Source organism: Mirounga leonina, unplaced genomic scaffold (genome assembly GCF_011800145.1).
Source record: "Mirounga leonina isolate KUSES-001 unplaced genomic scaffold, KU_Mleo_1.0 Mir_493, whole genome shotgun sequence".
Taxonomy (NCBI): Eukaryota; Metazoa; Chordata; class Mammalia; order Carnivora; family Phocidae; genus Mirounga; species Mirounga leonina.
In genome coordinates this window covers 1352236-1364979 of record NW_023270780.1, presented here as the reverse complement: position 1 = coordinate 1364979, position 12744 = coordinate 1352236, and the positions used below count along the sequence as shown (strand labels likewise).

Below are 12744 nucleotides of genomic sequence, written 5' to 3'. Positions count from 1 at the left end.
GGCCACGAGCCGAGAGCACGGACCGCGCCCGCGGTGAAAGGGGCCGCCGACAGCCCGGGAGAGCGGGTGACCCCACGGCCGGGCGGCGGGGGCGCCTGGGGGCTCAGACGCCCCCGACCGGCCGCCTCCGGGAGCTGGGGAGTCGGCGGGGCGCCTTCTGCACCGGGGCCGTCGTTCCGGAGCTGGAACCCGTGCGCTCGGTGCGGATCCCGGAGCCAGACTGCCGAGGGCCCCCGGGTCTTCGCCTCCTGGGGGGGAGACGCGGAAGCCGAAGCCGGCGCCGCGCGGGGGCTGCGGTCCCTTTCCCTGAGGCGTCGCGGGGGCTCCCAGGGGCCTTTCGCGCTTGGAAAGAAGTTGGTGGCACGACCGAAGGTGTTCAGGGTTCCGGCCCGAGGCCCGCCACCCGTCCCGTTTCCGTAGTGTAGTGGTTATCACGTTCGCCTCACACGCGAAAGGTCCCCGGTTCGAAACCGGGCGGAAACAGCTTCCCTTTTGCCCCCACTTCTATTGTTGGTGAAAACAGAAAGGAGGAGCCTTTGAGCCGAGGCGGCCGAGGCGGGCGCAGCCCCGTTTTCCATTCAGAAAAGCAAACACAAAGCAAGACTGCAGTGGCCTTGCTTCCTGAAAGCCTGCTCGGCACTTCACAGCCCGGCCTCGCTCGTCCGCGGCGAGTCTCAGCGGAGAGCAGCGCACAGCCAGTTCGTCAGGCCCCCAAGGGCTCCCGGCACCAGGCCCACTTCAGGTTTCCTCTACCTCCAGAAAGCCCCTAAGCTGCTCCCCTGGCACCTCAATCCGCTGCCCGGGCGGACGGGCCCCGTGCCTCTGAACACCAACCCAGGCTCCCCTGTGGGGCACACGTGGCTTTCCCGACCCCAGCACGCCGGCGCAACGGGTGCGTTTGCCCCACAGAGCAAAGGAAAACCAACCGCGCCTGGGACTCGTAGAGGAAGAGTTTCAGGCTCCTCCTAGGGAGCCCGCAGGTGCCAGCATCAGGAGAGCCCCTGAGCTAGCTGGCGGGTCCCGAAGTAGAGGGACCCCACCCGCGGCGAGCCAAGTCCGCCCCGCACTCACCAGGAGACCGAGGCTCGGACAGAGAGCGTGGCCTTGGCTCTGCCACACACAGGGCTAAAGCTCGACTAGAACGTCGCACAGGCCAGTTACCTTGGGGCCAGACCTCAGAGCCCAAAGCGCCTCTGAGGCTGGGAGAGGTGATGAGCAGCGGGGCAAGGGCTGGGAGCCTTGGGCCTCTGGGAATCGCCCCCCACTTTTGCTCTGTACCTCTGGCAAATCTAACTTTTACTGCAAAGGCCAAAGCAGAGATCTAGCGTGGTCTGATAGTCTAGTGGCTAGCATTCCCCTCTTTCACAGCCACTACCCAAGTCCAGGAAACTCTTTTCCCAACTTCCCAGCCTGAAGAAGCCTCTTCTTAAAATCTCAAAGGGGAATTTTAACCCCCTGAGGGTTAGGGTTAGGGTTTCCCCAGGTCCAGGTTCGGAGAGCCTCTGCACTGAATCTCTAAACTCCAGTGAGGCCTGGACTGAGGGTCCAAAGCATCTCCCAGAGCAGGGAGAGGTGAGATATTATGTCTTGTCCTGGCCTTGACCTAGTCCTGGCGGCAGTCTGAGTCCAAGCAGACAGATCCTGATTGGTGTGTGTTCAATTGTGTCTCTCCCTGAAGTGGGGTAGTGACAGCTTTAATTTTCATGACCCCAGAGGTCATGGATGTCCAAGGATGCTATTGATGAGGTTTTATACTTGCATTTGCTTTCTTGCTGATTCTGTAACTCAGAAGGGGAAAAAAGGTTTAGCTGTGGATAAATTAGTGGTCTCAGTGCTAGGTACAAGGGAAAAAATTCGAGATGATAGTAAGGATGAATTTCAAATACTTTTAACAAATTAGTTTTAGTAATTGAGGGGTGCCTGGGTACTTCAGTCGGTTCAGCAACTGACTCTTGATTTTGGCTCAGGTCATGGTCTCAGGGTCATGATCCCAGGGTCATGATTTCAGGGTCATAAGATTGAGCCCCATGTTGGGCTCCACTGCTCAGTGGGGAGTCTGCTTGAGATTCTCTCCCTCTACGCCTTCCCCTGCTCCATGCTCTTGCTCTCTCAAATACATAAATCTTTATTTAAAAAGAATTTTAATAATCGACATATTATGGCATAGAAAATGTTTTATGTCATGTCATGTTTCTAAAGAGAACTCCTTGTGTGCATCAGACTGATTTAATCATTTTGGTCTAAAAACTTTATATTGTCTTCCTGATTTTCTAACAATTTAGAAAACATTGGTAGCATAGTATTCTAGTTTGTACAAGTCTTGGATTAATTTTCTCTTCAAAATCCTAATGACACTGAACATCCTAAATTACCTATCCTGGTTTTACTGGTCATTGACAAACTTTAATTCCAATAACTAACTTTATATAATTTAAAATTATGTGTTCTGGTAAATTAATACCATATACCTAACATATACCATATAATATCTTTTAAGTGAAGATTAAGTTTTTAAAATTGTAGAAATCATCATGACTTAATTATTCCACTCACGGGGCGCCTGGGTGGCTCAGTTGGCTAAGCAACTGCCTTCAGCTCAGGTCATGATCCCGCATCAGGCTCCCTGCTCAGCGGGGAGTCTGCTTCTCCCTCTGACCCTCTCCCCTTTTGTTCTCTCACTCTCTCTCTCTCAAATAAATAAAAATCTTTTAAAAATTTTTAAAAATTAAAAAAATTATTCCACTCACAACTTTCAGTAAATGTTTTAGGTATCATCTAATATATGATTCCAACATATATTTCTGTATTATGTGTCAGCTCCCTTTGAGATTTTAAGATCTATTGTTAAATTCTTTGAGTGATATTAAATTGAATTAACTATAATCTTTGCCTGGACAATTTTTAATTAAGAGAAAAATAACAGGGGTGCCTGGGTGGTTCAGTTGGTTAGGCATTTGACTGCAGTATTACTTATAATAGCATAAAACCAACTTAATTTCAAAAGTATATGGAAAGGGTTAAATAAATACTAACACAAAGAAACTTCATTGTTAAAAGGAATTCAGAAGGTAACGATGATGATTCTACTCTTGAGGATTCCTGGTGACCTGATTTCCTCCAGCTCTTCAAGGATCCGAGGATCCGTGACGATCTTGGTTTAGGTCCTTCTCTTGTACACAAAACACTTAAGGACCGCAGGGTGATAGAGGCATTTCTCTCCCTTTAGGTGAGAGGATGCACAGGGTAGAAACAACTGTAGACACTGTAACACTCTAAAAAATAGCACCGCGTCCCTGGGTGGGCTCGAACCACCAACCTTTCGGTTAACAGCCGAACGCGCTAACCGATTGCGCCACAGAGACTCGTGGAGGCGCACGTCGCCATCCAACGGAGAGCAAGCACACGCACTCAACGCTAGGGGGAGCCACCCACCTTTGCAGGACAGCCGTTAAGTCTCCAAAGTCTCGGAAAACCCGAGAGGAGTTGATACGGCGTGTTCGTCGCGTTTGAAACCCGTGCGTTGGGCGATTCCAAAGGCAGAAGGGCAGCCAGCCGAACAGCCTCCCCACACCTCGTTCCATACCCGCTTCAGATGCCAGCGCCCCCCCCACACACACACCCAGGGCCGTCATCCCCCGGGCCTGAGGCAAGAGGGGCCCAAGAGAAGCAGAACGCCTGGTGGGCTCGCGTGATGGCTCTTCCATTTGCTTCGCCTTCACCCGCCTGTCTGCGCTGCAGGAGCTCCGCTCGGCTGCGGTCGGTGGGGTGGGAGCCAGCTGGAGTGGAGGGTGCGGGGATCAAAAGAGGAAGTGTAAGGAGGAGGGAAAGAAATGGGGGCGGCATGGACGCTGCAAAGATACTTCCCAGGAGACCTGTACAGATGCACGGGCTGGATGCAGTGGAGATGATAAATGCGTCAGAATGGGGAGGGAAACAGCACGAGTACTTTGCAGTTGTCCGAGAACAAAGCAGCGCAATAACTGGAATGTATTTGTTAAAATTAGTAGAGCAAGGCGTGAGCCTGCCCCCGGGGCCGTGGCGCGCCGTGATCGTATAGTGGTTAGTACTCTGCGTTGTGGCCACAGCAACCTCGGTTCGAATCCGAGTCACGGCAAGGATTCAGTTTTTCTTTGTGTTTCAAGCCGCATGGGCCCCTCTCCTTACCTGAAGGCAGAGAGCCACGCTTTTCGCCGGCCATCAGTGCAATACGGTCAGGAGAAGAGAGGAAAACCCAATAGTGCACTAAGCTATATGTAGAAACCCCTGGCATGCTCCACATTTCACCATTTAACAGAAAATATCTAAAGATGAGGTGCGAGCTCTCAATAAGCCCTGTGTGTAGCTTCCCCTAAGGAAATGGTCTAGTCATGTCAGGGGTTTTTCTGGTGGAAATATTTCACACATTAGTGAGACTTTTGTACACAAAAAGAGCAGATTTTAAAGAGTTTGCAATACACTCCGGACTGGTCCTGGTCTACGCTGGATTCTCTAACATTGGATAGTTGAGTTTTATCCTAAAAAGGAAAACAGTTATGTGTATTCACAGAACAAAATGCCCAAATAATTAAGGGACAGTTATTTAAATATTGAAATGTGCAATCATCACCAGGATCAAGACAAATTTTCTATCATCCAAGCATGTATGGTCCTTTGATACACTTTCCAGCTTGTCCTTTCTTCAAATTCACGGGAATGAATATACACTTTTTCTATCTAGCCATTATCTAGCAACATTATGATTTTTATATATGTTATTGCCTTTGTCATACTTTAATTTTGGTGTTGATAATGGTGTAATGATAAGTATCACATCATCGTAAAACTAAAGACAAATGATAGATATTTGAGTAATTTTGATCTGCAGCATTTGAGGAAAGACTCATACAAATGCCATTCTACTAGTAATTTGTGGATATGTGAATAAATGTCCATTGGAGGAAAGGGAGCCATGGACCAAAAAAACAAAACACACACACACAAATTCTGCAAGGAAAGCAAGAGCACCGTTCTTATACCCTAGAGGGGCTAGAACGGAAGAGTGGAGAGGAGCAGTGAGGCAAGTCAGAGAAAAGTGGAATTTTTATTGCCGCTGAAGAGTGCGTCCTCCTCCATCATTCCCCCTCTCTCGAAGGCCCTCCCAGGGAGGGATGGGCCGACGGAAGCGACGTTAAGAAGTGGTCCCGTGTGCAGAGTTTGGGCTCCTGCTGGACCAGCTGTCAGGTGTCTCTTCTGGGTAAGAGCGGCCCCCACAGGATACTGCTGCTCCGCCGTGGGAGGGACACTAACTTGGCCAGCTCCGTGAGCCGCGCACGTCTCTGGCCCCTCAAGGAGGAGCAACGATTCCAGGCCGCTGAGCCGGGCCCGTCGAAGGGCTGAGCCAGGAGCACCCGCACAGGAACAGGTGGCCTGCTGCCGCAGGTTCTCTCTCCTCTCATTGTTTGGCAAACGTGGATCCAGCTCCCTCCGCAAGCACAGGAGAGGAGGCCGGGTCATTTCCGCGGGTGGGTAGTGGGGTGGCGGCTTCCTGTCGCCAGGAACACAGCGGGAGTGGAAGACGAGGAGGGAGAGGAAGAAGCCGGGTGAGAGGCGAGGAACAGCTGACTAGCCGCGGCAGGGACGGAGAGCGCGCGCTGGACCCGGGAGCCTGAACGCGAAGGCTGGTCTCGGGCCCCCATGTTCCTGGAAGGGGTGCCTCCTTCCGACTTGGCCCCAAAGGGAATATGGAGCGGGAGGCCTTCGGGCGACGTCCCCCATGCTTTCCCACCAATATGCGCCGCGTGGCCTTTCTTCTGTTGGTGCCCGCCCGCCAGCCTGCGAGAAGTTCCCGGCCTGGTGCCGAGCTCGATGGGCGGGGTCCCGGCGCGGGAGCTGCCACAGCCACTTCCGGCTGTAGGGAATGAGCAGAGTGTCCCCCTGGCACCTTTTGGACGGACAGGAGGTGTGGTGCAAGAAGCAGTTACATCCAGACACTTCGGTCACGAAATAGGAGAGCCAGGAGGATGAGAGTGGGGACCCGATTTCCCAAGCAGGGCTGAAAGCGGCACCAGGAGGGAGAAACGCGCCTGACCCAACCAGCCTCGGTGTTCCCACACAAACACCAGCACTGCAGAGGCCTTTGGCTCCTGTGGCTTGGAGTTGGGAACCCGGTGCCCGCAGGCACCTTATAAAGTAGGCGTGAGGTAGCTGCAAATGCTTGTCATCAAGGTCTGGAGTAGGAGATACACGGAACTGGTAGAATTATCAATCCCGTGGGATCCTGGATCCACCCCAGGACCTTCTAGAATTGGTTCTTGATAGATTGTGGGTCAGGTCCCTGCCCTGGATGGGAGAGGAAGGGGAATGTGTGAGGGAGGTAAGTGTTCAAACATGACAAATGTGAGTTTGTGTGTGTATGAGTGTGTGTGTGTGTGTGTTTGCATGATACGTTCTCAGATAGGGCTTTTTAAAATGCCATCTAAGAAATAAAATAAAATGCCATCTAAAAAATAAAATAAAATGCCATCTAAAAAATAAAATAAAGTAAAATACCATCTAAAGGAAGCCAAATACTACAGAGGAATCACTGGAGATAGCCTTGGGAAGAATGTAATTCAGAAAATACCAGTGCAAGTTATCTATGCAGACTGTCCCTAGATCCAGTAAATACCCATTGCAAATAAGGGGAAACTGTGTTGTAAAGATTTCCAAGAGTCATTTTCACTCGGCACTTGACAGGTTTGAACGATAATTTCTGAATTTCCTGTGATCATGGAGTATGCTAATACCATCATTCCCACAAGTATGGGAACCTAATGGATTCTACTAGGAGCATTTTAGAAGTATTTTCTATGCATTGTCATTGATAGCACCCAAGAATATTTTGATTTTGAGAATATGTCACAGATTTTTTCATTAAAACTAAAAGTCTAGAGCTCATAGAGAATTTGGGAGAATACACTCACAATATTTGGCACAAAGATTTTTTATAGAACATAAAAAGCCATAAATATAAAAGAAAAAATGAAGCTAAAAAGATTTCATCCAAACTGAACACCTGTACTCACGAAAAATCACCATGTGAAAGTCAAAAGTTAAGTCACAAACTGAGAAAACATATTAGCTATATTACTTTAAAATGTCTCAATTATTCAAATATGTGAAGAATTTTTATAAGTCAGTAATTTAAAAAAACTAAACCAAATGAAAGTAGGCAAAATATTCGAATAGATTTCTTCATAAAGTAAGATATCTTAATCACCAAAAGTTACAAGAAACATTCTTGAGGGTGCCTGGGTGGCTTAGTTGGTTAAGTGTCCAACCCTTGAGCTCACCTCAGATCTTGATCTCGAGGCTGTGAGCTCAAAGTGTGGAGCCTATTTTTTAAAAATATTCTTGATATTTTTACTTATTTGGGAAATACAAATTAAAATATAAGGAGATAATATTACCCACCCTCCAGCATGGCTGTATTTAAAAGAATTAGTACACCAAATGCTGATAAGAATGTGGAGCAATTGCAACTGTAGTTACTGGTTCAAAACTATTCTCGAGGACTGTTGGTAATTTCTAATAAAGTTAAACTCATACCTACTCCATGACTCAGCAATTGCAGTACATCTATCAATGCACAAGTACACAGAAAGACTGGTACAGAATATTCATCAAAACACTAAGAATATTCATCAATAACACTAATTAATACCAAACAACACCAAAGTTACTCCAATAATACCAAAATCAAGAAGTGATGTACATGTCAATATGGATATATTTAATGAACATAATGTTGCATAAAAAAGGCAAATGCAAAAAAATAAGCATTCATTTATTTGAATTTCAAGAATAAGCAGTAGTAACCTATAGCAAATAGACCTCAAACTAATAATTAACTAAGTGAGATAGGTTATGAATTACCTGGAAAGGGGCTCAACATACACTGCGGGGATGATGGCAATTTTTCATAACTTGATTTGGGTGATGATTACATTTGCCCACATTCAACCAAGTGTGCACTAAAGATTTGTGATTTTGACTCTGTGTGAACTATAGTTCAATAATTTACTGTTCCCATAAAACCTAGCGGAACGCAGATGGAGACAAGCCAGGGTAGACCATGACATCTTGTTTGCATTTTATTGTAAACTCAAAAACTGGTTCTCATTTAGTGTTACCCCTTCCTCCCACACGCACACTGATACTTGAAATATCTTTACCAGAAAAAAGGCTATGAGGACACTATTTCATTAGTGAAAGCTATAGGCCAGTCCCTTTGAAAGGCGGTATTTCATCTTTGGGGATATTTTCTGCTCAGTAGGGAGACAAGGAAACTTGGCCGGCCACCGGAAGGTTTGTGCACTGGGATTTACTCCTCTTCTGACCGCTTCCACTGTGGGGCCAGCGTGTATCCTCTGTTCCGACTGCTGCTAACTAAGGTGCACAGCTGGTGCTGGGATTAAGAGCAACCCCAAAAGACTGGTCAGACACTACCCAACTGTACTTGGTTTGAACAGAGGTTGCTCCAGCCACAAGGGAACTAACCACTATACAGTGAGGATGCACCACGGTCCTGCTGGGAGCCACTGCACTTACCATAATTTTTTGATGTAAAAATATTCATACTTCTTTTGCTGTTTTATTCTTGGACACCTACAGATAGATGTTCGTGCCGTTCTCTTTCATGCTCTTCTCCCTTCCTCTCCATTCTGCTACATAATAAAACAACTTTCATATCTCAGATCCGGGCCGGTGCCTCTTCACAGATTTCCTAGCAGTCTCTTCGTCTCATCCATACTTCTTTCTTTCGCTCCTTTTCACGTTTCCGCTTTTCCCTTGATCTCTTTCCCGCTTCTCCCCTCTCCCCCCGCCCTTACCCCGACAGCCCCCTTCCCTTTATCTTTCTGGTTCCCACCACAGTGACCAGCAGTTCAGAATCGTCCAACGCAGGGGGTTCAAACGCAAGGAACACGTCGCGTCGACTCCTCCTCCTGGGTGTTCGGAAGCTTTGGAGCCTGAACGGTGGTCCTGCAAAGGCGGTGGCTCCCCTTGGCGTTGAGCGCGTGTGCTTGCTCTCTGTTGGGAGGAGGGCACAGGCTCCTGTAGTCTCTGTGGCGCAATCGGTTAGCGCGTTCGGCTGTTAACCGAAAGGTTGGTGGTTCGAGCCCACCCAGGGACGTGGTGTTTGCACTTAGAAAGTCTTTGTTGTGTGGCCTTTCCTTCAGAAAGGTCGAGACCTCACTTATTACCATTCTGTCCTGTGCACCTCCTTTACGGGAAAGCAAGAACAATCAGTGTTGTTCTCTGCCTCACTCTCCATATCGTGTGTATTAGTGCTTATTTAGCCCTCTGTGTATCAGGAGTTAGTTGGACAGTTAGGTAGTCAGGGCCAGGGTCCCCAACGAGAAAACATGGAGTCAGGACAGCTAAAATAAAGAGAGCACTAACATCCTGTTTTGCAGCTTAGATAGGACAGTCTGTTTTGCAGCCCTTGCAGAAATGACTTCTGCAAAAGGTCCTAAAATAAGACAATTAACCACAAAGCATTTGTCAAGATCACGGGCAGGGGGCAGTTAAGACATAAGCTCCCAGATGTCAGCAAAAAAGACCATCAGTACAGAGACATTAACCTAATAGGTAGGCAGATGTCTGACCAGAGCCCTGATTGGCACCACTCAGCACACCCTGATTGCTTAAGATAGTTCTGCAAAAGAGCTCATAAAACCCCCTAAACTTAGAAACTCCAAAGGAAACACACTTGCCCCCCCCCCCCCCCCCCCCGCCCCCAGGAGCTTTATACTCTTGCTCAATAAACTATGCTTTGCTGCCCACCACTCTTTGTCTGGTCTACCTCTTCATTCTTAGAAGCGGTGTGACCAAGACCTGTGGGCACTAAAGGAAAAGAAATCCTGAAACAGTATTTTCCCCCTTTTTAGTTCTTTTATGCGTAGCTTGGTACAGATCTGTACTACTCTTAATATTTATCCCTTTTCTGTCTACTACACTGCTGTAACTGGAATTTACTTTTATACATACCCTGAGAAGACTTGAATCCATTATAATTAGCAGTATTTAGTCTTTGTGTTAGGGATTCCTGACATAGCTGGTCTCATTTCCACCATATCATGTATTTAAAAAAATATTTTCCTTATGTTTTTCACTAGACTGGTTTACTTAGATAAAATTCTGTTTTTCTATGGCATTTAAAAAATTCCACTTCCCTGATTAGTTAATATATTTTTTTAGATCCTGGGTACGTAAGATTAAGTATTATGTTTCTTAGTTCAGGAAACATTAACATGGATGCTCTAACAAGGTTCTTTCATATTTGTCTTTCAGTTATTTTCTGTTTATCCACACCCATTCCCTTTTCCACCCCCAGAAGTTTACACTCTCTGGGGTTCACCATATGTCTTTTTATTCCAGTATCTCTTTGTATATGTAAATAAGATCATGTCTTTGAAAAATATACATAGTGTCCTTGGCTGTTATTTTTTAAATTGTGGTAAAATACAAAAATATATACTTTTAATTGGTATGGATATGGAATATTGATTCCACAAATCCTTGGCTTGGGATCCAGATAGGGATTTAGATGTATTTACTTTGGCTTTGTCATGGAAATTAACCTGTTTTGCAATTTTGCTCCAGAGTGAGGGAAGCAGAGCAGTACCCTTAGGAAACACTTGAGATAACATAATCGTTTTCCCAAGTCAGCCTGCAGAGAAGATTCAAGCGCTAGAAGATAACAAAGGGAATTGTAAGGGATTTCCTGATATAAAATCCAACCTGAAGTGGGGATTGCTGGGCGCTTCCGGAGGGAACCCTGTAACTTTATGGCCTCTTCAACCGGCCTACGAGAAGAGAAACGAATACTGACTCATAGATAGTGGGCCCGTTGGGTAGTAATGGCACTTCTCTTAAGGTTCCTGAGAATCACAGGTGCAGCTATCGTTACCCAACGTCGCCTTTTATCCTTCCGTTAGGAGGATTAACTTTGAGGGAAAAAGGGCTGTTTCCGCCCGGTTTCGAACCGGGGACCTTTCGCGTGTGAGGCGAACGTGATAACCACTACACTACGGAAACGGGACGGGTGGCGGGCCTCGGGCCGGAACCCTGAACACCTTCGGTCGTGCCACCAACTTCTTTCCAAGCGCGAAAGGCCCCTGGGAGCCCCCGCGACGCCTCAGGGAAAGGGACCGCAGCCCCCGCGCGGCGCCGGCTTCGGCTTCCGCGTCTCCCCCCAGGAGGCGAAGACCCGGGGGCCCTCGGCAGTCTGGCTCCGGGATCCGCACCGAGCGCACGGGTTCCAGCTCCGGAACGACGGCCCCGGTGCAGAAGGCGCCCCGCCGACTCCCCAGCTCCCGGAGGGGGCCGGTCGGGGGCGTCTGAGCCCCCAGGCGCCCCCGCCGCCCGGCCGTGGGGTCACCCGCTCTCCCGGGCTGTCGGCGGCCCCTTTCACCGCGGGCGCGGTCGGTGCTCTTGGCTCGTGGCCGCGGCTCGGCGCCGGGAATCGTCCCAGGAACCGGAGGACGCGCCCTCCCCGGCCTCCCGCCTGCCCCGCGGCGCCTCACCCGCGCGCTCTTCCTTCGCGGGCGCTTGGGCTCTGCGCTTCTCCGCCGTCCTCTCGGCAGAGGGGGTCCTTCTGATTCCTGCCGCTGTCACTTATTCTAGTCGACTAATTTAAGTCCAACATTTTAATCACAGCTTTCATCTTTTAGCAGGTTCCGGAGCAGAAGTTGACGTTCTTAGGGCATTTGTCTGTTTGAAGATGTCCAACATAGGCCAAACTATGTTTTCTGGCCTGTATTAAATTCACTTGAAGATCGGGCTACCAGGCGGAATATAGACCACAAAGGTTTCAGGATTTGCCTGAATGTGGAGGACCTGGGGACAGCCCATGCAGATTTCATGATCACAGGATTTCTCTCATTGGTCTTGAGATTCTTTTTTAGGGACAGTTTTATTTCAGCTTCTGCAACACCCAAAACATCTTTTTATTTGCCTTTTTAGTTTTCCTGCTTAACAGGTCTTGGAGTGTAAATTTTAGCAAAGAGGTAAGGATAGTTTTTTGTTTTAAGATTTTATTTATTTATTTGATAGAGAAAGACACAGCGAGAGAGGGAACACAAGCAGGGGGAGTGGCAGAGAGAGAAGTAGGCTCCCCGCGGAGCAGGGAGCCCAACGCGGGGCTCGATCCCAGGACCCCGGGATCACGACCAAGCGGAAGGCAGACGCCCAACGACTGAGCCACCCAGGCGCCCCAAAAGGTAAGGATAGTTTTCAGAGAAAGGTAATGTCTGAAAAATTTTCAGGTTTGCCTCTGCTGAAGAGCAAAAATGCAACTGAGTAACTGAAAGATCTAATGGGTTTATTAGACACCAGGCCGAGGTGGTTGGCCTTTTTCAACTCTGGCTCAAACTGGAGACCAGGGCAGTAATGGACCATATCACTCTCATCAGTGACAGAGGGCAGTTCCAGATAAGGCAGACTTCTAGGTAGCTTTAGGTCAGGAAATTTCATGAAATTTCCCCCCTTTCTTTCCCTTCTTGATCTATCTCCCTCTTTCCCTGCCCAGTCAGAGAAGAAGATCCATCCATCATTTTTCTGTTTGTAGGACACTTTGGGGTCCCTCCTGGACAGAACAAAGGGAGCAGTTGCCTTTACTTTACAGGAGTGTGAAGGACTGCGGTCACTGGGGAAACCATAAACTCATTTCGAGTGTACCTGCGCCTCTCAGGATCCTGTCATATTCCACTAAAATGCTACCCT

The 12744-nt window shown here is 48.2% G+C and overlaps 5 non-coding genes across 5 annotated transcripts; 3 read left to right on the top strand and 2 right to left on the bottom strand.

Annotated features, from left to right (window-relative positions):
• Positions 1–410: 410 nt before the first annotated feature.
• On the top strand, positions 411–483 carry TRNAV-CAC. The gene has a single exon. It is a non-coding gene; the product is annotated as a tRNA-Val (tRNA).
• Positions 484–3288: 2805 nt separating this feature from the next.
• On the bottom strand, positions 3289–3362 carry TRNAN-GUU. The gene has a single exon. It is a non-coding gene; the product is annotated as a tRNA-Asn (tRNA).
• A 680-nt stretch (positions 3363–4042) lies between these two features.
• Positions 4043–4114, top strand: TRNAH-GUG. Its single transcript has one exon. It is a non-coding gene; the product is annotated as a tRNA-His (tRNA).
• A 4963-nt stretch (positions 4115–9077) lies between these two features.
• Positions 9078–9151, top strand: TRNAN-GUU. Its single transcript has one exon. It is a non-coding gene; the product is annotated as a tRNA-Asn (tRNA).
• A 1834-nt stretch (positions 9152–10985) lies between these two features.
• On the bottom strand, positions 10986–11058 carry TRNAV-CAC. Its single transcript has one exon. It is a non-coding gene; the product is annotated as a tRNA-Val (tRNA).
• Positions 11059–12744: the final 1686 nt, after the last annotated feature.